General features: G+C 45.0%; 1 pseudogene across 1 annotated transcript in view; it reads right to left on the bottom strand.

Annotated features, from left to right (window-relative positions):
* Window positions 1-1,390: 1,390 nt before the first annotated feature.
* Window positions 1,391-27,175, bottom strand: part of LOC149354040 (serine/threonine-protein kinase PLK1-like) — a 72,735-nt pseudogene continuing 46,950 nt past the window's right edge. Inside the window, exons 16-26 of the transcript XR_016291149.1 lie at window positions 25,886-25,924; window positions 23,166-23,318; window positions 19,759-19,844; window positions 13,823-13,939; window positions 12,779-13,092; window positions 11,034-11,233; window positions 9,826-9,948; window positions 9,085-9,159; window positions 7,597-7,909; window positions 3,967-4,212; window positions 1,391-3,152 (exon numbers count right to left, since the gene is read on the bottom strand). The product of XR_016291149.1 is annotated as a serine/threonine-protein kinase PLK1-like (transcript). The remainder of the gene's footprint in view (window positions 3,153-3,966; window positions 4,213-7,596; window positions 7,910-9,084; window positions 9,160-9,825; window positions 9,949-11,033; window positions 11,234-12,778; window positions 13,093-13,822; window positions 13,940-19,758; window positions 19,845-23,165; window positions 23,319-25,885; window positions 25,925-27,175) is intronic.

Below are 27,175 nucleotides of genomic sequence, written 5' to 3' on the forward strand. Positions count from 1 at the left end.
AGAAATAAGAGTTCAGTCTTTCACATCGCTTTTAGCGTCCAGACTTTGCAGCGACGCCAGAACCATCGTAATTATTAGTGTTCGGAATCCTGCGTCTCGTGCACTTTTTAAACTCATTGGCGGTTTCAAGCACAGGATCAGTGCTTGCTAAAACTGGACCACAGTTTTATTCTTACAGTACTTTATTACTTACTGGAGATATTCAAGCCTTGATGCAGAGAACGGGAGGGTCCTCCCTATGCACAAGCTGATTCTCATTATGAATGCAGCTAAATTGAGAGCCGTCGCAATTGCTGAAAAGAAACGGAACTGTTAAGTGGGTTACAACGTACAGGTAGGTTTACAGGTTTCTGTCCCAGACAACTAACGCACGGTGCACGCAAAGGCACGTTGCACTTTTCAGGCGCTTCATTCTTTCATATTACTGCTTCCTCTTCTCAACTTCCTTAGGTGAAAACCACCCCCATTGCTGTGTATGCACAGAACTACATTTTCTGGTGTTCTGTAGGTGCTGCTCATAATGCTAAATTTCTCTGCTCTGAAAAGTTCCAGTCAGATGTTCGGCCCGGGAGGCACCTAATTGGCCGTACACTCGGTGTCCACTGCCGCACCACCCTAGCGCACAGCATTCACAGTGCGAGATAAGTGGAAACATCAATGCAACAAGTGAGCCCGCAGAAGAAGACAGTGGCTGTACCGAAGGCGCTGAGCCTCCCACCCGTTTATCCTGCGTCAGAACAAGCGTGAAAAGAATGCGAGGACCAAGAACATATGGTGGAACAGATCTCTCTATTCATGCGCTCAGACAGCGCCTTCTAACCACAGGACACGGTTAGCGGTCGATCAGTGTTCCTTCTGCACAGACTATCGAGGGTCGCATTGCTCTCCGCGGCTGCAGTTCGATGAAGATGGAACGAATGCTACAAGGTATTTATGAGTGGTAGTGTAGTTCACAATTACGCAACAGTGCTGTGCGAAAAGCAAAGCAAAGCAAAGGAAAAAAATAAAGTATGTCAATAAATTTATAGCCAAACAGTGAAGAGCATGCTCTGTTGAAGATGGCAGCATGAAGAAAAATACGCAATCCAAAGACCGCGCATTAAAAGTCACGCAAACAGAGAAATTCAATTCGAGCATTCACGCTTTAATTTGCGAGCCGTTTCAGATATCTTTGCAATCTCAATTCGCAGTTTCCTTTCCTCAAAAACTAATGTTATCTTTCATGAAAGGGATCGATAGTAAGTTAAAACGCAGTGGAACACAAACGGCGCTATTAAAGTTCTCTCATTCAGTTAATTGCTTTTAGATGTGAAGAGCGTAATTCAAAGTTCGACATATGCAGTGATTTTGCGTGCATCCCACCGCACGAAATATCTTCAGTTCAGTTCAGTTCAGTTCAGTGTATTTATTTCAGTCATGTACAATGGCTGAGGAGAAAGGAAAAAAAGCCGCGCACGCGGCTTGAAAAAAATCCCATCTCCCGTAGCGGCTTGGCACGGCGATGACAGACAGCAGTAAAACAATAACAAGAGAATGCATGAAATAACAAATATGTACAATATCTTCATAACAGATCACCAGAATAGTCTCGGTACTGTTACGCACACGCAAATGATAGTTTAATCATAATGCTGAGACTGCATTAAATGAAACTTATTGTTGCTTCGTTGACCCAATGTTTAGGGGAATCTCCAGGTTTATTTGTAATATTGGTTATTTACTGATTAGTATATAAAAGCAGCCATACCACTACATAGGAAAGCTGCACAGCTATACCCCAGACCAGGACGAATTTTTGTTCAGCAACGAAGTTTCTGCGAAAACTGTATAGCTTTCCTTTTCCGCCGTATTACTGCACTTGGATGAATGCTAACACTCCCTTATTCGTCACCAACCTGACTACGCCAACTGCAGGGCAAAGGCCTGTCCCAAGTCTCTCCAACCCATTCCTTATTACCATTCCTTTAATTACTTTAATTGCATTTGTAACGTTTAACTACGCCCTGCAGTTTATGCTGTGCACAGCGACATTGTAACTCTTGCGGCGGAAAAATCTCCCGTAGCCTAATCAAAATACCATGGCAAAGCAGATAGTAAACCACAAAGTGCAGCTTATTTCACTTTTATTTTCACAATAACCAGAACTATGCTCAAATTACAACAGTGTTGAGAGCTATATTAGAAAGAAATACTCCTGGAAGCCATTAAAGATAACGCAAATTAAAAGCAAAATTGGTACGCTTCCATTCAAATTTACATATTTTCTGCGTATATGCAAGAGCGCGTCATAAACTAGCCCGGTGACCGAAACAGGAAATATCGAACGAATTGTAATAAACACGGTAAAAATTTAAGCCTTTATTGCAACGCTGATTAGCACCATAACGTACACTCCGAATGCGACCTGCTGGCTCTGAAAAGCTTTCCTTAACAGACTAAGTGAAAGCGCACAAAGGTTAATCTAATCTGAGTGTTCGTCACTCTAGCTGCCCCGTCTAAGTGTACGTTGCCCATTACAGGGCAATAAGTTGATAGATACTGCCGCACAAAGGTGTCGTGCAACCCGCGGCCCATTATATGCAACCTTTTGATGTCGCCGAATAGTCAATCTTGCGAGCAGTCTCTGTCGGAATACAAGCTCAGAACACAGCGTTCAGTTCAAAAGAAGCAAACAAAACCTCTGGAAGAGCTTGTTCGATATTGTGGTGATGTGCGAAAAATAAAGGCAGCGATGCTAGAATTGGGCTACGCAGTTCACGATGCATGCATGTGCACTGTGAAATAATGATAGTGGTGCAGCTGATTATGACCCAGCAAAGGAGTCACGTGTCAATGAAAACAAGTATGAAAATATAAAAGAAACATGCGGTAGAAATGCATCTTTAGAGTAAATATAACACGTGAAATCACGGTCTGCCCATTGCATCCCACCAGTCGAGTAAAACAGTGGCCCTGTCCAGCTAGCGTGACTGAGTGGCCATTTTGTCCAGGATAGTGCGGGTGTACTGAAGGAGCGAGAGCAGCTTCGGCGGGCAGCCACGCTGAAGTGTTTTGAGCCTGTATGTGTGAAAGGTGCCGGTGGGTTTGACGTGCGTCACCGCGGTCATGCGAGGACACGGAATGAGCTTCGAATGGTCCTGAAGAAAGTTGACCTGCAAAGATGACACACTATTTGAAACGGATGTTGTGCTTTAGGCGATGGCAACCATCTCTGAAAGAAATATTTGTCATGCATAAAGTAGCCCCGAACATTCACAGGTTGTATAATCTAAGACAATAATAAAAAATACACTTTGCTCTCAGCACGACCGATTTAGCGGAAACGAGCTGTGACATGCCATGGATTGCACTTTCGCATCTTGTTACCCAATCAATATTTGATGCTTGCACTCTTCTGCCATTTTCACGAGAATGGACGCAGAAATAAATCCACGAGAATATAAGTGAAATTTTCGCATTAAAGTTTACACAAAACATCGCGCACGTGAAGCGGCTGACGTTTCATCTCCCATATATTGCGTATTTGGAGTCTTAAGCGGCTTTCACTGCATCGAAAACCTAAAAAAATACATACGATCGAAAAGATAAATGTTACTACGCAAATTTACATGAAAATGCGTTTGGCCAGAATTCGCGTCGAATTCAGCCTCAGGATTGCTGGCTCTTCGCTCGCGCCTTGGATACAGTATGCCACAGCGTTAACGTGGCTAACCACTCACGCCAATAAAATGCTTAGTCACGCGCCGACTTCACGCTTTTGCCAAACTCATTGTATGCATCAACTATACATTTGCAAACATGTCACCCCGTTCAGTATTTTTTTTACTTTTTATAATAACTACACGATACGGTAATCTAAGCAGACTACCGTTACAACGCCTAGCTTAAAACAGAGCAATCCTCTCGAAAAAAAAACTTTGAGTTGAATACTTTCGACATTTAAAGAATAAACGTGGCCACGTCTACCTGCACGATCCCATTAGTGAGGTAGAAAGACATGGCTGTACGGGGGCGAGCCACGATCCCAACACGGGCAGTCTGACCAGATTGTCGCACTCGCGCAGACTGACGTCCCGACCCGTCTTCTGCAGCTTCGACTCCATGTAAGTCGAGTAGTAGTTCAGCAACTTGGTTTTCTTCTCAAGCGATGAGGGGTAGTCTTCCACGGTGTGGTAGTGCTCAGTACCGTCCTCATCCACGTACCTCATACTCCTGCAAAACACGAGTGACAGCATTACGGGCGTAATATTGCATAAATGTGCAAATTTTTCCTCAACAAAATGAGCAGTTTGCTTTTTAAGCTTCCAGAAAGTAGGGGTGGGGGATGTTTATTATTAAGTACAAACACGCCGTATTTCTCAAAATCAAATTACGCAAGCAGCGGCTCCAGGAAACTATAGTACAGTTCTCTGCCGTTGGCAAATACATCACTTTTTCACGAGAGAAATACGGTGAAGCAGTATACATCGCAAGATCCGGAAATCTAGCCATTAATATTGCATGCCCAAGGTCCATACCCTAGAAAGAGTCTTCGAACACGTGAGATGAAGCTTGCCTGCCATAATGCTCAGCGAACTTAACACCCATGCCTTACGGCTTTTTGGCAACATATAATTTCTTTTCTTGTGACGCCAAAGTTGTACCCCAATCTACGGAGCTCAATCAAGAGTTAATCGGGCGGCAAGGCCTGGTGAATATGAGCCAGAAGACACCCGTCTCCGTCTGGGTGGAAGGACCAACGGCTTGGTGCCACGGGAAGGTAATAAAACCGAAGAATTCACTCCGCTACCGTCAAGAAACGCTGAGTTCTGAATGCATTGTAAGGCTGTTTAGCAGCACTGCATATCCTCAGCCATTTGATGCCTCTTTTTTTCTTGTTCCGAGCCCCTAGAGCAAGCATTTTTGCCGTCAGTGTTGAGAACAAGCATTGCAATGGGAACAGGGAAGAATATGAAGCAGCACATTGACAAAATGAGCAAACACAGATGAAGGCGCGTATTTACAGCATAGATAGTGTTTTGGAATAAGGAAACAAACTGATAAATGCAGCACATCTGCAATTACAGGTCTATTAATACGTTAGCATTACAAGCACCTGCGCAAATGGAAATGGCGAACGCCGCCACGCGTGGCGCGCCACCTGGTACGCCACCTATGATATACAGTGCAGTCCACTTGTAACGATATCGAAAAATCCGGAAAAAACGATCGTTATAACCGATCATCGCTATATCTGGACTGCCATAAAAATGGCTGCCAAACTTACCTCTGTAGCTCCTGACTCAAGTTTTACACTTGCGCTGAAGAACAGTAATTGCAGAACGTACGATTTGTGAAACAACGCGTTTATTCGTCACGTTTAACAAGTGCCTCAAGCGTTAGGTGCGCTAAAGTAATTTATATGGGCACTTGCTTGCGTGGCAGTTGCAGTTTCACTACTGCAGTGTGCATAGCATCCAGCTGCTGCGCGTACACTGGCGGCAACCCTTTCGCGTGCATAAAGTCGATCAGCGATTCTATCTTGCACAGCGCACTTTGCGTAGTCATCGGTGTCGAAGGTGGGCCAGTGTCAATTTCGTCGTCGCTGTCGCTGCTGCCGCCGCACTCTGCCGTGACAACACATTCTCGGTGACCTCCTCGCAGAACGTAGCAGCACTATCTGCACTTAGGAACTCCTCAATGGACGTACCATTCATTTCGTCGACATTTGCGGCGTGCTCCCAGAGCTCAGTAATGTCCGCAGCTTCCACCGTATCAGTTTCCACGTCAGGGGGGGTTTCGTCCTGGCGCACAAAGCCCGCCTTCTTGAAGCAGTTTGATCTTCAAGTCCGCGGCCTGCTCTGACGTGCCAAAAACACGATCGGTTGCTAAAATTAGCCATTCCAGCACGCGTCGCCGATACAATGCTTTGAAATAGGCGATCACGCCGGCATCCAACGGCTGCAGGCACTGCGCTTGTTCTGCTCTCGTACAGGCGCGCGAGGGGCGCCCGCTTCTCTTTTTTTTTTTTTTGCCCTCTCTCTCTCTCATCGGCTGCAGGCACTGCGCTTGTTCTCCTCTCTTACAGGCGCGCGAAGGGGCGAAGAGCGCCCCCCCCCGCTTCGTTTTTTTTTTTTTTTTGCCTCTCTCTTTCCCATCGTCTTCCGTAGCCTAGGCGATGCGGCCGACGCGCGGACGCGCGTGACTTTAGACGCGCGGAGCAACTCGCGCCATCTTGCGGCGCTTACGCCAACTCGCGATGCTCGCTTGTGGCCGCCGCGATCTCCTCCGGCGGCGGCGCGCCGCCACGATCACGGAGGCCACGGCTCGCTCTCCGTGGCTTTCGCAATCGGCGCGCACGGAAAAAATGGCGGCAGGCACGGCGAACTCGCGTATCCGAAGTTATCGCCCGATCTCGGCATCGTTCAAGGGAACTTTGCACCGCGAATGTCACGCTCAGCATGGAAAACGATGTCCAGAAGAAAAAATTCTGATCGTTGTATCCGATATTCGGTCACGGACATATCGTTATATATGGTTTTTTTTTTCCATAGCCTCAATGCATAAGTTGATACTCTTAAGACAACTTATCGTTATAACCGATATATCGTTATATGTGGTATCGTTATAAGTGGATTGCACTGTAATGAACTTAAGTGTGTTAAGCTCAAATATTACTAACTGTCGTGTTACATCGCATATAACGAACCTGAGTATGCACCCTTGGATATATGAACTTTCATTTGTTGACCTCTGATGTATAGAACTTCTATGTGTTGACCTCGGATATAGGGAACCCAAGTGTACTACCTGGGATACTACGAACTTAATATGCCAACCTCGGATGATAACGAACGTTAGACTGCTAACGCATTCAACGATCTACCGAGGATCACCTAAGAGTTTTTGCCAAATATAATTACACGCATGGAAAGCAGCAGAACTGACTCTGTGCGGACTCCGCAATGCTTAGAACATAATCTGGCCGGAAAGGAAAGTTCCGGGTACCATTACCACTTTAAAAATACATTGAGATTACAGTTTATCAAGATCACGCCAAGGATATCAAGAATTGATTATAGAAGATTATATTGTGTTTAATGCCCTAAAACTGCACATGGAATATCAGACGCCGCGGTGGAGTACACCGGAATAATTTCGACTACCTGGATTTCTCTCCATTTTACCTTAATGCGTTTTACTGCAAAAAAGTACTATCATGCAGAACCATTCAAAAAATTGCTGCATGTCATGGTTATAAAGAACGGTCACGGAAATCTGTGATCAACTCTTCACATGGGTCGACGTCAATGCCGCAGAAAAAAACAACAGCTTCAAAAATAGCAACCCTGAACCGTTTTCCTTGACCAATAAATTCGTCCAGATGTGCGCTCACCCGTATGCTTTCCACGATAGAAAAAATATCAAAAAACGCGCCCTTGTTTCAAATCACCCCTCTTTATACTAACTTGAATCGAGCTTATTGCGGCTTAAGTTCTAGATTTATTCGGACTCCTTTATTCCCTGTGACTCCACGTTAAGAATGCCTCATAATGTTGCATCCTATCCCTTTTTTACTCCTTAACCGAAACCTTAAGATCAGGCAGAGGTGCTTACACGTTGTTGAGCAGGACGATACGTGTGTTGTCAATGAAGACCAGTCCAATGCTGCCGTCGCATAGCTGGTAGCCCATGTCATACTTGTCGGTGTAGTCCGCCCACTTGCTGATCCAGAACATTGGCGCGGAGGCAGGGTCCTCCGCCTCGTCGGGCCGATCGAAGCAGTGCTCGGGGGGCCGCGCACTCAAGAGCTGCTGCAAGAGACGCTGCAGCGTCTTCACGTACTCTGCACGGTGACTTTCTCGTTGCTGCCCAGGGCTCAGCATTTCAGCTGCTGGAGGTGGGGCTTGAGCTTCCTTCGGCATTGCAGCTACAAAGTGCGGCGAGTCAAGCATGCAATAAGTGATGGTCAAATGTTTAGGGGAATCCCCCAAAGCGGAGTAGATTTGTAATAAGGGAGTAATTACTCACTGACATGCACCCGAGCGCAGCCATACGGCTACAAAAAAAAACTGAACAGCTTTTTCGGAAACTACGTAGTTAAAGAAAAATTCGCCCTGGTCTGAGGTTCGAACCCAAGACCACCGCTTGACCGAAGCAGCCGCTCTATCAATTGAGCTAACCGGGACGGCAAGCTTATAGTAGGGCGAGAACGAATTGATCAGTAACTCGAAGTGAGAACAGTGTTGGTCAAATGTTTAGGGGAATCCCCCAAAGTGGAGTAAATTAGTAATAAGGGAGTAATTACTCATTGGCATCCACCCGAGCGCAGCCATACGGCTACAAAGGAAAGCTAGACAGCTTTCTCAGAAAGCTGTTAAGCTTTCCTTTGTGACCGTATGGCTGCGCTCAGGTGGATGTCAATGAGTAATTACTCCCTTATTACGAATAAGGGATGCATACAAATATTTTGTACCTTATAAATGAAATCATTAATTCAACTTGAGCAGTGCATGTAATATGGACAACAGAGCCTTTCTGGCTTTCTAGGATAAAAGAGCGCAATAAAGGAAAAGAACACAAAAACGTCAACGGCAGATGGCGAGCTGAAGACAGGGTTAAGTAATTTCTTGGGGCAGTCCAGCCCCGTTGAAAAGAGCATTGTCATTTGTTTCATTCGGTAAAATTTCATTTCAGACAGGCATTATTAAAAAAGTTAAACATTAAAAGTTAAAGCGGAAACCAATACCTTAAACGAAACTGACGATATTATTAAGGTATTAGCTTCAAACCCAACGTGACACAATAGTACAGTTGACAGCAGCGCTGCGCACGCAATTGATGCTTTGGGGCACGATAAGAAAAATACGCCTAATCCTAAAGCTTAATCAGTTACAGTATTTGCGAAGAAATTGTAGTGTAAAGTATGTATCACATAGGCCCGTTTCTTCACCGGATCAGTATCAAAAGGCCAAAGGGTACAGTACATGCAATCCTCCGATTATGTTTTCGCGGGAAATAAATTGTCCTCCCATTTTATAATTACCGGAGCAACAGGCTGCTCCATAACTGTGCAGCTGGAGAGGGACCCGAAATGTTACTTACGCAGCTTCGACTTCACGCTCTGGGCCGGTCTTTCATCTTTTCCCTGACGCTTCTTCAAAGGAGTAATCGTGGCCACTAGCTCTGCAAAGCAAAAGCGCGCAATGGAAGTGATATTTTCGTAAAAGGTTAGCTGGCCAGAAGTACGACTACATTTTTTTTTCTTCTGTTGCCTTGCTTCAGCATGCATTCCTAAGTCAATAATGGCTTGTTCTAAAGGGAAATATTTTATTCCAGGAATGCCAAGAATGTGGTTAACAAGATTTAGCGAGGAAATGTTCACAAAAGACGAATATTGTAAGGGTATTCTATAACTTTGAGATACAGCTCAAAAACATTCTTAGAAAATTTCTTCACAATATTCTCAATACCCTTCGACAGATCTGGGCAAATTTGAAACAGGCCCACCAATATTATTTACTGGTCCTGCGACGCCCATAATCACTTTCTAGAAGATTTTATCCCTGTTTCAGCTTTCGTAAGTCGCAGAACTGACGTATTGAGCCAGTTAACATAAGTTTTCGTGCTTGCAATCACTAACATCAATTAGCGGTGGTTACGCCATAGGAAATGCTAGTGACCTACAGCAATTGTGTACACTCTTATGACTTCGGTTGTGAACGTTTGGGCCGCAGCGAGTACTGTTTCGTCAAGACACGCGTGCCCATCCAGTTGACCGCACACGTTCTAGAGTTTCCGGATGACGAGGCGATTCTCGTTCAGTGATTATTATTTTTGGTCGACTCACCTCGTTCGTCGTTTTTGCCATAAGAGGCGGACGGTCGACGATGGTCCTGGCGGTATCAAGAGTGTCAAATCGTGGTGGTATCACCAGGTAGGACGTAGGGAGGCGGGAAGGCAGGGGCCCTGCACATAATAAGAGCACTGCAACGAAGAGCTCCATCTTCCTAGCGCGATGGTCAAAATTTCAATTTTGGTGCAGGATCGCAATTAAGAACAAGAAATCAAGAAAACAGTCTATGCCGAAATGACCTTCATGCAGAGATGGCATTGCTATTGGCACCGTCTTGCTACAGAAGAGAACAGCAAGACACCGGTTGTTTTGCTCAAGCGGCGAACACATCCACGTTTTCCCTGTTACGCGCCTATTATATATTTCTCTTTGGTTTCACTGTTTGCACAGTAATAGCCACAATGGCGCGCCGTTCACTCCTGGTGGCAGGCCCACCCTCAGTATCGCTAGACTCACGGTGCTAAATGTTTGGAATAGGTGTATTTTTTCTAAGTATGTCAGCCTGGCACAAACGTGATAACACATAGTACCAGCTTGATTGTGAGCTGCTGCTATGTGTATTCCTTTCACCTGAACACACGCAGCTTCATATCAGGATAAATATATTTCAAGCATATGAGGTTACGAATTGATACACGGCATGAAGGTACAGCACTTAACTACCCTCCGATTTCCTCTCAGCAGGTATAGTGACAATCGTTGCGTCGGGGACAAAGTACAACACATTCATCGACGTCCCAAGCTACTCCCACCTGTAGCTCCGAAGAGGCGAAAGAGACTCCCTTCCTATTCCGACCACGTGCTTATTATTATTCAACCTTGCCTTTTTCTACTCACTCGTTATAGTTTGCTCTATTTCATTCCTCATACGGTGTTTCATACATTTAATTGCAGTGTTTTAATATATTTCTATGCTGCTCCACATACACCTCCTCTAGTGACATTGCGTTCGTCTGGCAGTGAAAGGTCTCTACACAACTCTCAAAAAGTAATTTTTGGTTGAGTTAACTTTAGAACACGTTAGACAGAAAGCATCTACCACCTATTAAGGGTGAAACATTTCCCAGAACACCTACAGCCTGTGGTGTCAGAATTAAAGCGCCCTAATATGTACCCGTACATCTACGTTTACGGCAGCAGTGACGCTCACTTCCGCGCAAAATATCCCTGCAATGAGAATGCACATTGAAATACGTACCGGAGGTAATGAAACCATCCTCCAGGATGACCTCGATGGTGGGTCTCCTTTTTGGATCGTGCTGGAGGATGCTTCGGATGAGTGCACGGGCTTTGGAGCTCATCGTCGGAGGCATGCTGTATCTGTTCTCCTTAATCCGGGCGTAAGTTTCCTCCACACTCGAGGTCGCGAACGGAGGGTGCCCCACAAGCATCATATACCTGCAGAGGACAGTACCTCAGGGACCAATGACGGCCGTGCACTTCATTTGCAATACCCTACGTGCACTGCATGCTTTTCTTTGGAAGGGAGCACATCTGTGATAGCCCGGAAAACTAGTAAATATAAACACTCAACGCAAGCGTTATTTGCTTAAAATGCAGTGTATCGAAGAAGACAGATTGTGACGTCAGAAATATGAAGATTGTGTCTCTTGAGCGACCCTAGGCACGCGCTTATAGTTGCTTTTTTACTGCACAGGGACATCCAGTGGAGTCTGTTATAGGAATGGGGCGGTTGCTCTGCTTGTCGCCTACGCAGAAAAGCTCTTTCGAGACCACTGTCAGTCACCCTACCATCCGGTCTTCCTGTTCCTGCTTCACATTTTCATTGCACCACTCTTGGTGAGAAACTGGAGCATTGCTCCGGCGTGAGGTCGCTAGCAGGAAATAATGCCCAAGACGCCACGAATCCGAGTACAAATTGAATATTTTCTAGAGTCACAGCCCGAACAGAGCTCTGCCACTCACCTTTGCAGGGAGCTGACGCTTTAGAATCGGAAGGGCCTGATATTTTTACTTCTGCGCCCGCCGGCATTTGCCGGGAAAACGCGCGAACACCTGTCGACATGCAGTCTGAGTCGTCCAGATACGTTCCACGTCTTCTCCATCTTCCTTTGTGGTGTGCCACGTGACTCAATCCTTAGGTTGGCCGTGCAACCCGCGAGCACCCATAGTCGTCTTAGCTCCACCGCAAACGCATGCAGTCATTGCTTTGACCGCTGGGTACAGCTGGTCTGCTGTCGCATAGAGTTGCAGAGCTATATGTTGTACTGAGGTGTGGAGGTTAGTGCAGTGTTTGTAATGCAGCTTTCCGTCTAATAAACACTTGTGCAATCATTAACTACGCCTTCCTTCTATAGAGCGCGGGTACGCGGCAAGTTCTGGCGATGCCTTCAGCTTCCTTTGGCTTTAGAATACACGTCATGTGAGCAACGCATATTATCACCGGCGATTATCCTTCAAAAACTACACTAAGCTTCTCTACGCAGAAGTTTTCATTTCTGAGTCACTACAGTTTAGATATTTGTGACATTTTTACAGTCCAAGAAAGACATACTATTTACTTACACTCCTTATCCCAATCACATGTCAAACTCAATAGGGTTTTGTGTACTTAAGCTTTTTATTTAATAGTAAAGTGTTTTTTTACTTATATGAACATGCTAAGATGTTGCGAAAGAATATTCGAGAATGTTTTGTCAGAGGGTGAAGCATGATCCCGAAATTTCCTGTGATACTGCCGGTGACAACCCAAAACAGTTATTCAAAATTATTTAATGATAACGCTCCAAAAGTCTCTATGCTCGAACAGTCAAACAGTACATGCAGGGACACCTGAACTGCAAATCATCTTGCGCAAACGGACATCTAAAAGTACTTGTTCAGAAGTCGATCTCGTTTCAGATTTTTCGTCTGGCTTTCACCGGCGCTGAGCAGTGTTTATAAAGCAGTGGAGAGGCCTCTATGGCGACGTAGAAAACTCACAGGATGCATTCGATCGACCAGACGTCCACTTCGAAGCTGTGCCCCTTCTTCAACAGTACCTCCGGGGCGATGTAGTTGGGCGTTCCGCAAAGAGTCCTCTTGCGCTCGCCCTCATAGCTGACGCGGGTGGCAAGACCAAAGTCTGCCACCTTCAGCTCCATCTCCTCGTTCAGCAGTAGGTTTCCCAACTTTAGGTCCCTGTGGACGACCCGCTGCTCCCTCAGATATTGGCAGGCGAGTAGAAGGCGATGGATGAAGTACCTTGCCTCGCCCTCTGTAAGCTTGCTCCGTCGCCTGTGCATTTCCGCGAGTGACTGGAAAAAGAATGCCGCAAAACAGTTTATCTAGCCCCGCGCAGCGCTCCACTCTAGGCATTCGGCTCTGAATGACTGCCCATTGCAACACCCGAGCTAAAGAGTTATTTAGTGGTACTGAAGTAAGCAGTCCAATTTTTTCACTAGAGTCAAATATTCGCTGCACTGCATTGCAGTGACAACACACGCGAGCATGTGTTCTTTTTGACGCGAGAGCGTTATCGAAATCGTTCCGCAGAATATGCGCGTCGTCAGTGTCGGCGTTGTGAGCTAGAAATCCCCGGAAATAAAACCTCGGTGCGCCACCTAGGTCGTGTGACATGGTAACATCAAGACAACCTACCCGCCAGATTGTGAGCAAGCTGACCATCGGGGCAGGTGGCTGCTAAATTAATGACTATAGGTCGCAACGTAGTTTGCAGAATCCCCACACGTGACAGCACCTGCCTTCGCAGGGCAGTGGCACACCGCTTAACCACTGCACCACTGCGCCAGGAGGGGCATGAGGACTCCAAGGGATGTAGAATGTTAAGTCGAGAACGAGCAGTTCCATATGTATGGGCATTAACCCATTAACGATATCGCATCCTATCTTTAAGGCGGAGCCTAAGTGTCGCCTCCAATTTTTCTTATGGCCTGTTTACTTGCGCCGCTAAATATAAGACTGGAACCAAACTAGACCAAAGGTCTAAAGTCTCTAACCGCGAGAAACAAACGAAGCTGTTCATACCCGCCTGCAGCACAGCTCAAGGACGATGTACACGTTGTGTTCATCCTCGAAGTAGCTGTGTAACCCAACAATATGCTTGTGATTGAGGTTCTTGTGGATGAGGATTTCCTGGGCCATCTGTGGACAACGAGCATAAGATATGAATCATAAGTGGACACACACTACACAAATGCAGGGCGACGGCAAGACTTGAAGACAGACATTTTAAAATATAATTGTCTAAGGGCGGACCAAAGGTCCAATAACAGTAACTCGAGGTAGATATTACAACCCCGTTTTGAGGCAGGAGGACTTGTGTCTGAGCTAGTTGGTGTGACCTACTGGAAAACAACAGCCAACAGACGGACGAGTCCGTTCTTTGGCGTTGGCTAGCTCGGTGAAGGTGAAACTGTTCTCAAAAGCTAGTGTGGTGTCAAGGGGCTTATATTTGTAAGCAAAGGATGAAGATATCACAGCCTTGTTGCTACGAGGCGAAAAGACTGCACTCGCCGATGTGTTGAGAGCTACGCTTGTCACCTTTGTACATCAAAACCACCCTGGAATCGTACGAACTAAGCAAAGGCTGCGTGACCTTTATTGCGGGCCTCGCATGGAAGAACAAGTTGGACAAGCTATAAGTCACTGTCACATTTGCCAGACACTTCGGCTTTTGTATCGGTTTCGGAAAGAAAGCGTTTGCATCTCTGCTCTGGAATGCTCACGCATGGTACGTGGGTTCAGGACAATTTCTACCGTGATAGTGCGTGAAAGGTTCTCCATAGCCTCCAGGGACCTGTGTTCTTTGATAATGATGCACAATTCTCTCTCCAAGCCACCATCAACACCTCTAGAACATGGGAGAACTCTGTCAAAAATTCGCAACTTCTCGCTCTGAAAGTGCAAACATAAATGCACACTGTTCTTGCACCACTTTCTGGTGAGGATCTAGAAATGCCGTCTGCCCTGCATCTTTTTGGTGATATGAAAGAGGTCAGTGACGTGAAGCCTCGGTTGGTGTACGTGGCATGGAGCTGCCCGCGAATAATCTACGAATAACAAGGAGGTGGTATGGAGCACGAGCGTCCGCCTCGACCTCTGCCGCCCACGATATGTCACTGACGTCTACACCGACGCACTCAGTCGGGGTGGCAGCCTTCCAGTCAGCCATGTATAGAATGTAACAATCATATGCTAGTTACATGTACGTGAACACTGTGCAGAACTAGTAATAGTACTTCGTCACCAGCCCTCATTTTAGCGAAAGTGCAACTGACCTGTGGAGAGAAGAAAATGGTTGGAGACTTGAATCAAGCAGTTTCTTCCTGACCACTCTTTAAGCAGACTGCGAATGGTATTTCATTTTAGAGAGCACCCCGGGCGTCAAAGTCATGCACAGTTTATGCAGGGGTGGATCCGGTCTGTTTTCCGGGAACGTAGATGGCATTTGAAGTCATGAGTTGCGAGTCATGAGTGATGATGACGGGCGCACATAAGGTGTCAGTGCAGGGTCCTTGTCCACTGATCGCTGTCAGCAGTGGAAAGATTCGCGCCATTCATGCCTAGAGTAGAATGTGTCGAGGTGTTTTCGTCTTATTACGCGTCTGTAGTACAAAAGATGGGTTCTAGATGGTCTGCAAATACATGAATTTAGGAAAAATCCCGAATCCAATAAGAATTCATCACAAGAAGGCTCATCCATGGGTTTTTTTAATCCTAGTCCGGGTATGATTCACGTCCCTAAAATATAATGCGTTATGCTGATCTGTAGGACAAAAGGTGGGTTCTATACTGTCTCCAAATTTGTGAATTTTGGAAAAATCTAGAGTGCAATAGGAATTCGTCATAACATGGCGGTTCTATGAGTTTGTTGATTACACTCTGAGTTTACAATGCCATAGTTGTCTGCGTCCTGTTTAGTCATGCGGGAATCACCTCAGCGGCCTGACATCGCAATAGTGGCAGCAGGCTCTGCGGCCACGTTAGTGTGCTAAACCATATCTTCTCTGATGCACGCTAAGCGGTTAGCATAAACAGATCTATGTCCTCTCATGTGCGATAGGACTTCATAACGTGCATCATTCTGAATGATGCATTCTCCTTCGCTAGAAGCTACGTTGCCCTCGCTACTATTTCGAGCTTGTGCATTCTAAGGTTCGATGCGCTGCGTCTCGAGATTATGCTGCTTGCACTTAATCTGAGTCCCACGGTGGCGTGGGATTTTCTGCGACACGAGCTCCCTAACGCTATAGCGCATAAAGGGTACCGTAGCGATGACCTAGGAGTTTTAGCATTTTCGTCGCATGCAGGATGTGCGGGGTTCGATCCCCAGCACCGCCGGGTAGCCACTGGTGATAAAATGGATACAATCTTTCCCCCACGCCTGGTGCTTGACTTCTTTCTGGTGAATTGCGTGGGAGTAGACGAGTAGACGAAAACGTTGAGTAGACGAACACACCTCGTCTGGCATGCTTTGGCCACAGATGCGCTTGCGACATAAAAATTCATCATCATCAAAAGGGTACCCTGGCACTGACAAGAAGGCGCCGTAGCCAAGCACGGTGGGAGTTAACTCCTCGCCTTCTTGCTCGTGGCAATACCCAGCTAGCCTAATTTTAATACACAGCCTATCATAATCCTCTCCCATTTTAGACAGTACAACAAAAAGGTAAAGATACATTTCTCTGGCGCTGTGTTGTATTCGTCGCTCTTGCGCCTATAAACTCCTATTTAGCACCTCAGTCGTGCGACTCGCCTCCGCTGCACCCTCGAGTTTCCCGTGTTTGGCTTCAGCCTTGCGCTGCCGCAGATTGGCGTCACCTAGCGCTTCCATGGCATACACTCAGCGTCCTTCGCCTTCACTGTGGAGTCACACTGCTAGGTCTCGTTCATCCAGCGCAGGATTCTGACAGCATGCACCGTCGCTTCCGTTCAGCAGCCGCCGTACCCCTCTACATCGTTGGAGTCAGATCCCGCGACGAGGTTGGCTCCGGTTTCATGAGGGATCCGTACTTAACGAAGATGGGAAGAAGGCTGGCTATACGGCTCGCTCTCTGCACGCTCATCAGTTGCGAATGGCTCGGAAGAGCCCCGAGAGCTTTCTGACTGGCTCTTAGTACGCTCCGAATGGATTCGAATAATGGCGTTTTGTGACGTCTTACCTCAACAATAATTGCTTTTGTGTCCAAATGCACTGCTAAGGTATATATTCACAGTCTGCTTTTTGAAGACACAATTTTATATCATTCGGTGTTAAATCATCATATTTCGTGAAACTGTGTGGTGGTGTGACATCAAAAGCATTTGTTGGCTTCCAGTTTTCTGTTGCAGGGGTCTTGTGTGGCCTTCAAAGCCTCAAGATGTGCATAAGAGGACAATGTCCCTGTGGTCGGAATTGCGCAAAGTTTCACGGGGCTGCCAGAGTTTGGGGTACCCTACCGGCTCGGATTTTCGTTCGCCTGATGTTATATTTTTTGTTCTGCGTAATGAAAGCCTCTTACCGTATTTAACCTAATGAAAGAATGTCAATATATTTAGTGTGCTTACAATCAAGTCGTCAAGTGCAGAAGCTATTGCCTGTGTCTACATCTCCTTAACATCGGTGGTTCGATGTTTTTCTGAAGCAGTTTGTTATTGATAGTTACATAGTCGCATTTATTCTAGGATCGCGTTTGTTTGGTTCTTACCTTCTTTTCGTTATAAGAGCAAGAAAGATTGCCGGTTATAATAGCATGATCACAAAGACCATCCAGATAGTTTAAGTCGGGGCAGATGTCAGGATTTGTAATCAAGACAAGGTACAAAATGTCAGCTATACTAGTTCTGGGTCGCGTCGGCAGATGAACGAGCTGCGTTAACGAAAAATCAAGACAGGAGTAGAGAAAACATGGGCTTCAGTGTGACTGGGTAGGACGGCGAGCGAGTGGCAGTTAATGCTTGGGTAATTAAAATCATCTAAAATGAGGCAACTTACTGTTAGGGAAATGCGGACGCACCTCATTCAGAATTCGAGAAAATTCTTCCGAGTAGCCAGCTATGAGGTCAGGCGGACAGTAAAAAACACCACTGATTATGTTAGTTGCCCCGCACGGCACTGTGATTGAAACGCACTCGAGAAATGAAGTAACAGTGACTGGTAGAACCATAAATTCTTTTCGGAGAGCGAGAAGGATGCTGGCTCCTCTGGGAGAGTTCCTATCACATCTAAAAAATGAAAGAATGACCCCTGTACTAAAATACAGTCATCATAAACGGTATCTTTAAGCCAAGTTTTGGAAAGAGGTACCAGCGATGCTGAGTATGAATCAATGAGGGGTGAAAGCGTGACGCTCTTCGGCAAGGCACTTCGGATGTTAGTGTACCTGAATGAATAAATGGTATGTCAATATTGCTTTCTAAACCATTGTTTCAAGAGAACCACAAAATTGCGCATCTGTGTGTGACCGTGCGCATGTAACGCCACATGCTACATAGTCTTCTCTTTGTAAAAAAGCAAGGCGGTGGTCACGCTGGCACGCACCTGAAGCCGTACTGGCGATTTTCACAACCTAGAAGGAATCTTCGCTTCATGCATTAAGGCGCCGCTACGTGGGAGTGTCGCCAGGGTCAGCCTTATGAAATCACGCTTGTTTAAAATTGCTCTTGCAAAACTCGCGCTTTTTGCTGTTCAAGCAACTATGCATGCATTAATGAAAGAGGTCTTTGCTCTCGAGGGTCCAACGGAATAAACGAGAAAGAGCGAACAAATTGCTGCCTGCCATTTTGAATGACTGACAAGAAGATGGAGTGATAGACGGGAGACGTGCTCTTTGGAGACAATAGAAAATTGATGATCTTGGCGATGAAAAATTCTGTACAGTGGAGGAATGACAAAGCCAGAATGTCAGGCAAGAAATATCAAGCGATTGACAATTTCGGATAATTCTTCGAACAAAAGGAGCTACAAAAGTCAATCCCACACTGCAGCTGGGATTTCACCTGTAAAGCTATTTTTGCACCCACCACCGGATTTGTGCCCTCGCTTCAGCTGATAAGGCATCGAATGATTTGCTTTTATGCAAACGTGCATCACTTCTAGTGACTCTATGCACTGGGTATAAATGTCAGCGTACAGTATTCAGTTGGCAATATACGTCCTTAGTGTGGGGATCGTTTTTGAAATGAATCTTGGCATCTTAAAGGAATACATTTAACATGGCAGAATGCGTTGCCTCATAAGTGTTCTCTAAATTGCCATGTTTCGATTTGTGGGTTTATGGGGCTTTAAAGACTCAAAGCAACTCAGGCTATGAGGGACGCCGTATTGAAGGCATCCCGGAATTTTGACCACCTGGGGTCTTTTAACGTTCACTTACAGGTACATTCCACAGTACACAGGCCTCTACAATTTCGCCTTCATCCAAATTCGACCGCCGCAGTCGGGATCAAACCCACATTTTTCGTTTAGCAGCTGAGTGCCATAAGCACTGATATGTTATGTTATGATAAGCACTGATATTTGATTTGATTTGTTGGGGTTTAACGTCCCAAAGCGACTCAGCCTATGAGGGACGCCGTAGTGAAGGGCTCCGGAAATTTCGACCACCCGGGGTTCTTTAACGTGCACCGACATCGCACAGCACACGGGCCTCTAGAATTTCGCCTTCATCGAAATTCAGCCGCCGCTCAGCACTGATACGTTATGAAACATAAATTGATATGTTTCGTCTCATAGGAGCTTAGCATGAGTTTAAAAGCTCTACATCTAGTCCTGAACGGGCTGGCAGCATTCAGCGAAGCTGTTTTTTATGCTTTCGATGTAAAAAATTTCAGAATTTGCTTTCACATTAGCAAATCAATATACACTCTGTCTACTGTAGAGCACTATTGTAGAACTGTGTCTATCGGTACCTCAACAAACATGGTAAGAGCACGGCATCACAAAGAAACAGTTGGGGGCAAAATAATATTGGTCTACAAACCTCAGCTTGTCCTATTGCGACCCCGATAAAGGAGACACAGATTAAAACCATCGACCAAGCTTTCGTCATATCTGAGGACAGCAAACCTAGAAATAAGAAAACGGCAAATATATTCTCCCAGATACTTGCTCACTAAAGCACCAACCAAGCAGTCAGTCAGCTAAACAGGTTTACCAGGTATGCGAAAATTAACGATTTCAATGCGTAAGAAATCATTCGGAATATTTTCTTTGCCTTTCATCTGACGTGATTGGCATCAGAATTTGAAAGGAATTTGAAAGGCTTCAGTGCATGTAGTGCTGTAGCTGTGCAATACCGTTTCAGTCGTAGCCACCTGATTGATAAAGAATTGTTTTGTCCTACTGTTCGCTTGTTAAGTTTAATGGCTGTTTTATACACACCGCACTCTTCTCCGAAAAGAAAACAGCTTTCTAGCTGGAGCGCTAAAAGGCAGTAACTCCACCGGCTCGAAGAATTTTCATCCTGGGAATATATCTGATTTACTTCCAACGGCGCTTCAGCTGCAGGATATCACAATGGAAGTCGTATTACTCGTGTTTAGAATTACTTATTTCGATTTCGTTTTCAGAATTCAATAAAAGAAAGACCAAAATTTTTGGCTTGGACGCTTTGTGGAATTTACGCACTTTCAAATCTTCGCCTTCTTGCTTCATCTCCGCCTGCGTCATAGTGGCCTTTCAGCTTGATACCGAAACATGTGAGAATGCTGCACAAAGGCGGCATGAACGCAGAAAGACGATAACTATGGAGCCCCAATGTTTCGGTCACCGCAAACCATTACAGAGGTTCATTTGTGGAGTCTGAAAGAATGGCTTTATGTGCAGTTGCGTTTGAAACTGTGGCTTGAAAAGGCATATCAATATTTTTAACCACAGACAAACCATCCTCCACTATAGCAGATGCCTCTGCAAGTAGTCTCCTTTCCGCAGCCCATCCGCACACTGAAGAATGCCGCCAGCTTCAGCATTCGTTCACCACTCAGCACCAAAAACTCAGCCAGGAAAGCACCAACCCGAGCCCATCATATCCGATGCTCGTTTGGCTTTGGTTTCCTTACACCAATCCTGGTTTATCACCGCTAGCACGGGCCTTACCACGTTCACTTTGATCCAATTCGTTATTCTCTTTCCATGGAAAGGGGGGAGCTGAGAGAAAAGGCTGACTTGCCTGACGAAGGCCTCTGCACCCATATACAGTTTGCGAGACAGTGGCAAAAAGAGAAAGAAAAAAAATCTTATTTGTACATGCTACCTTATTTATAATAAATGTCAGGGGAAAAAAAAAAGGTTGTATATGCAGGTTGTAACACAATGATGCCCCAGAACAATTTGCAACACTCAATTTTCTACATAAAGTAAATAGAACAACCTAACAAAGATTTTCTTCTCATAACACATAATCGTCAAACAAAGTAGCATGAATCATGGAAAGCACCCAGTAACTGCAAGGAAATCTCGAGCGAAATATTACGGAAACTGAATGATACTACTTATTAAGTATTGTTTAAGGTTCTCTTTGGACCTTGATGCGGAAGAATTGAAATGAAGTGGCAGTAATTTATTAATGGCTGCAGGAATTTGGTAACATAGTGTCCATTTACTATAATAAGACCAGATTTCAGGAACCAATTTTTTCTGCATTCTGAAGTGCAATGTTAAGGAAGAATTATCAAAAATAAAAGCGTATGATCAGTTTTTGTGAATATGTTCAAATAGTCTGAACAAATATATCTCATCTCCCTTCAGAATACAGCGTTTGATGAACAATGGCATTGTTCAGAGGTTCTGTGGTCAGCTGTGATTTCCCCAATTGCTCTCAATGCTTTCTTTTGCATCGTTATTAATTTTTTTGTAATTACCAGAAGTTGCAGTTCCCAGACGAGAATGCAGTAAAATATTTTGGAGTGAATGTGCCTAGTTCATTGATATCTTTGGCCATGTAGGTATTACGCCAGCCAATCAGTAAAGGCAGCCAACCACTCTGCTCAGACTGGCAGCAAGTTTCAAATTATGTGTATTCCAACATAGCGTCTCGCTGAACCAAACACCAAAAAATTTGTGACTGGAAAATCTTCTAAATCGCAGTGTAACCAGAATAAACATTAGCAGATACCCTTCTATAGTGTTAATAGGCCTGAAAATTATGTAGAGCGTCTTCGAAAGATCTAAGACAGTCTGTTTGTATGCAACCAGGAGAGAAGGTGAGCTAGAAGGTTAACGCATTAGCCTTGTCTTCAAGCGGGCCCAAAGCTGGATCACTGAAAAAATTGTGTCCCCAGTTATACATTACCACGTCTGATGAATCTGTCATATTAATATATCGTTAACACAAGTTATCAACAGAAGCGGCCCTAAGATCGAGTCCTGTGGCACACACCTTGTGTGATGTGGAGCTTCTAGGAATCACTGGAGTATATGTGGACATACTGAAAACTGTTTGCGAAATAACTATCAAACGGGGCTGCGGAAATTCCATGCACACCATAAAAATTGTTAGTGGAGGAGAATAATACGATAAACGCAGTCAAAAGCATTTACAAAGTTTAAAAACAAGCAAGCCTGCACTTTCTCGCTCCGATGTTATCAATAATTTTCTATTTAACTGTTAGCAGTGCTTTTTCTGTAGACCTTTCTTCAAAATCACATACTGTGAATCATTCATAATGTTACGTTTGGCAATGAAATTTTGTGACCCGCAGTTGATGGCGCCTTCAAATATTTTAGATAAAATATTCAACAAACCTTCACAGTGAACTATATTGGTGAGGCCATTGAGTCTTCTTTGGACCATCGTCACTAAAACCACTTAACGGTGCACGTTGCCTGCCTCAAACTTTACTATGACCCACTTGTTCTTTCTGCCCTGCAAGTATGGTTTACGGCGGTTTAACGTTCCAAAGCAACTCGGACTGTGAGGGACGCTGTAGTGGAGGGCTCTGGAAATTTTGACCACCTGGGGTTTTTTAATGTGCATTGACATCGCACAGTACACGGGCCACTATAATTTCACCTCCATCGAAATTCGACCGCCGCGACCGAGATCGAACCCGCGTCTTTCGGGTCAGCAGCCGAGCGCCATAACCACTGAGCCACCGCGGCGGCCCTCCTGGCTAGTTTACTTCTGCTTCAAGTGCCTGTGTATGTATGCACGCATACCATGCATTTCAATGGTTCATCTGCTGACAAGTATGCGTCCATCCCTTCTATATTCTTTTTCTTTTCCCTTCCGCAATGTGATTCACCTGCCACATAAACGTCGTCAGGCCTTTGGCTGCAATTACGGCACCCACTGCTAGCTTTAAACATCGCCGGAAGGCACAGCAGCAGCTATGGTGGTCGTACTAGAGCACTGCAGAGAAACCACACACAGTTCATAAAATAACTCACCATATGGCCTGCGCAGGCTCCCCTTCCCCAAAGTGTGGATGAATTGACCGTGTTTGGAGAAGATGTAGATGCAGCAGTCATCTTTTACGGCATACTTCCCATCCTCCATGGCTACGACCGCTGATGGACGACAGAACGCCTCCTTTGAGCCGCCTGAAAAAACAATGAGTAATAACAGTGGTCTGAGCCAAACAGGAGCCCAGTCTTCTGCAGTTCAGGCAAACCCTCGCACAGTAAACAGGCCTCTAGAATTTCGCGTTCATTGAAATTCGATTGCCACCAGCGGGATCGAACCCGCACCTTTCGTGTTAGCAGCCAAGCACCATAACCACTGAGTCACCGTGTACAGTGTGGGGGAAATTAATTACATAACATTACAGGGCTAGCTGATAGAGAATTAAATATAGACTGCTGTGACAGTGTTTGCTGCATTGAAATTTGACTAGTACACACATTTCATATAAATCAATACAAGAATTTCTGCTGGTAAAACAAGTAAACGAAAATTACGCTTATTGGAGTCGTACCACGCATTGTAAAACATGAAGCCATGCAATTAAAAGCAACAAGGATTCCTGGGTTCATTTACGATGCCTGACATGAACTTTTCTAGCGGCTGAGATCAGATACTGAGCACCCTCCTTCGTGGTCACTGCGTAAAGACCCTTAATCAAGCTACTGTGTATCATGAATTGCGTTCACAGCACCAGGAACCAGTTTAGCGCTGCTAGGCCAAAAACAGCATTTCACTTCGCCTAGTGCAGTCGAATCTCGATACGAATCTCACGGGGTCGTGAGCGAATTCGCATAATCCCAAGCAACGTATCACCTCAAAAACAAACAAAATCGGTATCGAGCATCATGCGAAATGTACTCGCACATATTTCAAGCATCATGCGAAATGTACGTGCACAGACTCGTTTATGGCTGACAGTATTTATTTATGGCCACATGCTGCCACTCACTGCTCCTTGTGCGCACAAACTAGGAATTGTGGAGTCTGTGATGTGTGGGCCGAGCGCCACTGCTCGCAGCTTGCACGTACATATCCGTAACGGAGTGAGGACGTCTTTGGAACATCCGAAATTAACCACACTGTTCACAATGCACTCGGGTCGGGGAATTTCCCGAATTTGTATCATCCCTAAATTTGCATCAACCGAGTTCGTGGTACCTAGTACACGATGTGAAGGGGAGAGATGTGGCCCTGAGTGATGGCAAACTACTTGAAGGTACAGAGTTACATAGAGATGGCTAGAGAAAATGCTGGCATCGCAATCATTCATCCACTTCGGAAAGAGCGGCAGTGCAGCTTTATTTTTCTGGGCAAGTACAAGCAAAGCCCGAGAATAAGTACGTACTCAGTCGTACGAATACGACTTTTTTTCAAAAGATACTTTCTAGGGATGCTTCACTAGTTTTCAAACGTGGCAAATACAATACATGTTCGACTGACAAAAACACTACATTAAATATATATCATCGGCTCAAAGTGAGGAACACTACAGTGCAGCTGCATTTTGCTTCAGGAAGTATCATGGGGCTCTGAAAGATGAAAAGAGCGTAAAAGCTCAACTTGAGCTTTTTTTCCCCCCAAACCGAGCGTCGTCAGACTGTCCAGCCACGGTTGGAAAAACACGCAGAACATACAGAAATGACCCCTTTTTTTGTCCGAGTTGTATTGCTCTACTTGATGTGTTCCAAGTTGTTGTATCATCCTGTCATCAGTCCTGTATTTTATTTTATGAATTTCCATTTAGTACTGTATCCTCAAACTAAGAGCACATTTTAGCAGATATATATATTTGTTGTCCTACTTAATGTACCTCATTCCAGTTGTTGCGATGTGCTCTTAGTAGCGCTTTTTTTTTATTGCTGCATAGCATTCAGTGTGTTCTAAATGTGTAGTTTAGTTTTTTAGAAGGAAACTGCGGTGTTTCCAAACATTTAACTAAGTTGGAGGTTTAGGGCCCTGTCAAGTACACCGTACTTTATGTCCTCGACATTTTTGTTTTCTCTGTATTGAAAACTGAGAACAAATAATGTGAAAATGAAATTAAACGGAGGCCTATCAGAGAAAAGATAAAAACACGCTTATTGGTGTTCCATTGCATGTACTAGTATACAGCACACAAAAATGTGCCACATGGGGACACAGTTTACCTTTTTCCAGCAATCGAAGCAAGTGGGACTCTCGAATCCTACTGAATATACCAATCGAGAATATTCTTTGCAGTATACTTAAGTGAGACCAGGTATTCACAACAAGTAATTACATTAAACAAAACAGAGCCATTTCTAAACAGCCCGATTTGAACAGGATGAGGAAAACTTCAACAATGTCGTCGTTACTACATATCAAAAATAACAGGAGAGCTGGAATACTTCCTTGGGAGACAGCAGAAGAGACAGGAACATTACCTGAATAATTGTCAATACTAACAAATTGTATTCGATTAGATGGCAAGCTAAACCACAGTTAACTATGATGCTAGGAAGACCAACTTGTTGAAGCGTGGGAATTAATTTAGGACGGGAGACGAGGTCCCATTCTTTACTGAAATCTATAAAAATGATATTGATCTGGCAGGACTTCTGACGGACGGATGTGAAACTAAAATCCAATGTTACTTCGACAGACATCAGCAAAGTCTGAAATTGCAGCAGAAATGCTTAGCAGAAAAAAAAAGAGAGGAAATGCACACATTCAAAGCACGTACCTGGGCTCAACACCACATCCAATACGCCGAAGCCCTGCACTGAGAGAGAATACATACAAAGTCAACAGGGAGAACCGGCACTTGCAGAGAAGGTGCAGCAGGTACTAAAGTTCCATTAGCAAGAGACACGCCTACCAGTCTAGTATACCAAACTTTTGTCACTCTTCTGCTAATGAAGATCCAATGCAACAACTGTGCTCTCCCACTGCATACGGAAGGGGCACACAGGAAACCCAAGAGTCCCACCCAGGGCTACAGAAGTGTGAAGCACTGTTCACTCGGCACAGTCCACCTGTTGTACTTGCTCTGCAACTTTTCCCACAATCAAAATCCCTTTCTTGCTTTTCATAGCTAAATTTCCACATTCCTTTGTAACTAGTCCTATCATATTCCCAACAAGCACAGTGCCCTCAAGCTGACACCTTCACTCACATATTGCATCACTCATTGGTTAATATCATAAGCTTGCTTTTATGTCATGGCAGGAAAACTTACCAGCAGTTAGTCCTAGTCAAACCACTCCCATATACCACCTGCTATGAATTTGGCTTCGGCCATATCAAAAAGTAGCAGCGACAAATGGGATTTAACCCTGTGTCTGCCAACAGCAAAGTCATTGAGAAAAAAATGACAGATTTTCATCCCACTGAAAAGGTTCAAAGGCACATGTGCCATGAATGCTTACCACGTGAAGCATGGCTATTGAGCTAGGCCTTACAATGCAACAATACAGTGGCACAAATTAGTGCCACATTTGCTGCCAGGTGCTTCTGCATAGGAAAATCTATTCCATTCAGTGGCTGCTAAGTGCCTAGACAACCATTTAGTGCACAGCTGCAGGGCCATGGGCAAAGCTCAGCCCTCTAGCTGACAGGCTAGCAGCAAGGAAGCACTGGAGCTAAAGCTACATCAGGAAATGCTTAGGCAATCTTAAATTATTTTTTTTTATTTTCTACTCATTTGCAGTTTCACAATGCCTTCAGGAATAAGTGGGTAACATTTTATGGCTCTATTCACAGCATTTGCAGAAATCCATCAGTCTGGATGAGCGATAAAAAGCAACCAGCCCTGAAAACATGCCCTGTTGGTGCCCTTCTATTCCCGTAACTGTAGAGCACAATTCCATGCATCGACATTGGCAAGCCAGTTGAAGCAGGGAGCTCTAGAAGACTGAAGGAGAAGAGTAGAATGTGCCCACGGGCATGTTTTTCTCTTTTCTCGCCTAACATGCTATTTGGGGGGGGGAGGGGGCGAGGTTAACTAATGCATTTACACGGCTATGTATGTCGA

This window comes from Amblyomma mixtum, chromosome 3 (genome assembly GCF_055824585.1).
Source record: "Amblyomma mixtum isolate Tamu chromosome 3, ASM5582458v1, whole genome shotgun sequence".
In the NCBI taxonomy this organism is placed as follows: domain Eukaryota; kingdom Metazoa; phylum Arthropoda; class Arachnida; order Ixodida; family Ixodidae; genus Amblyomma; species Amblyomma mixtum.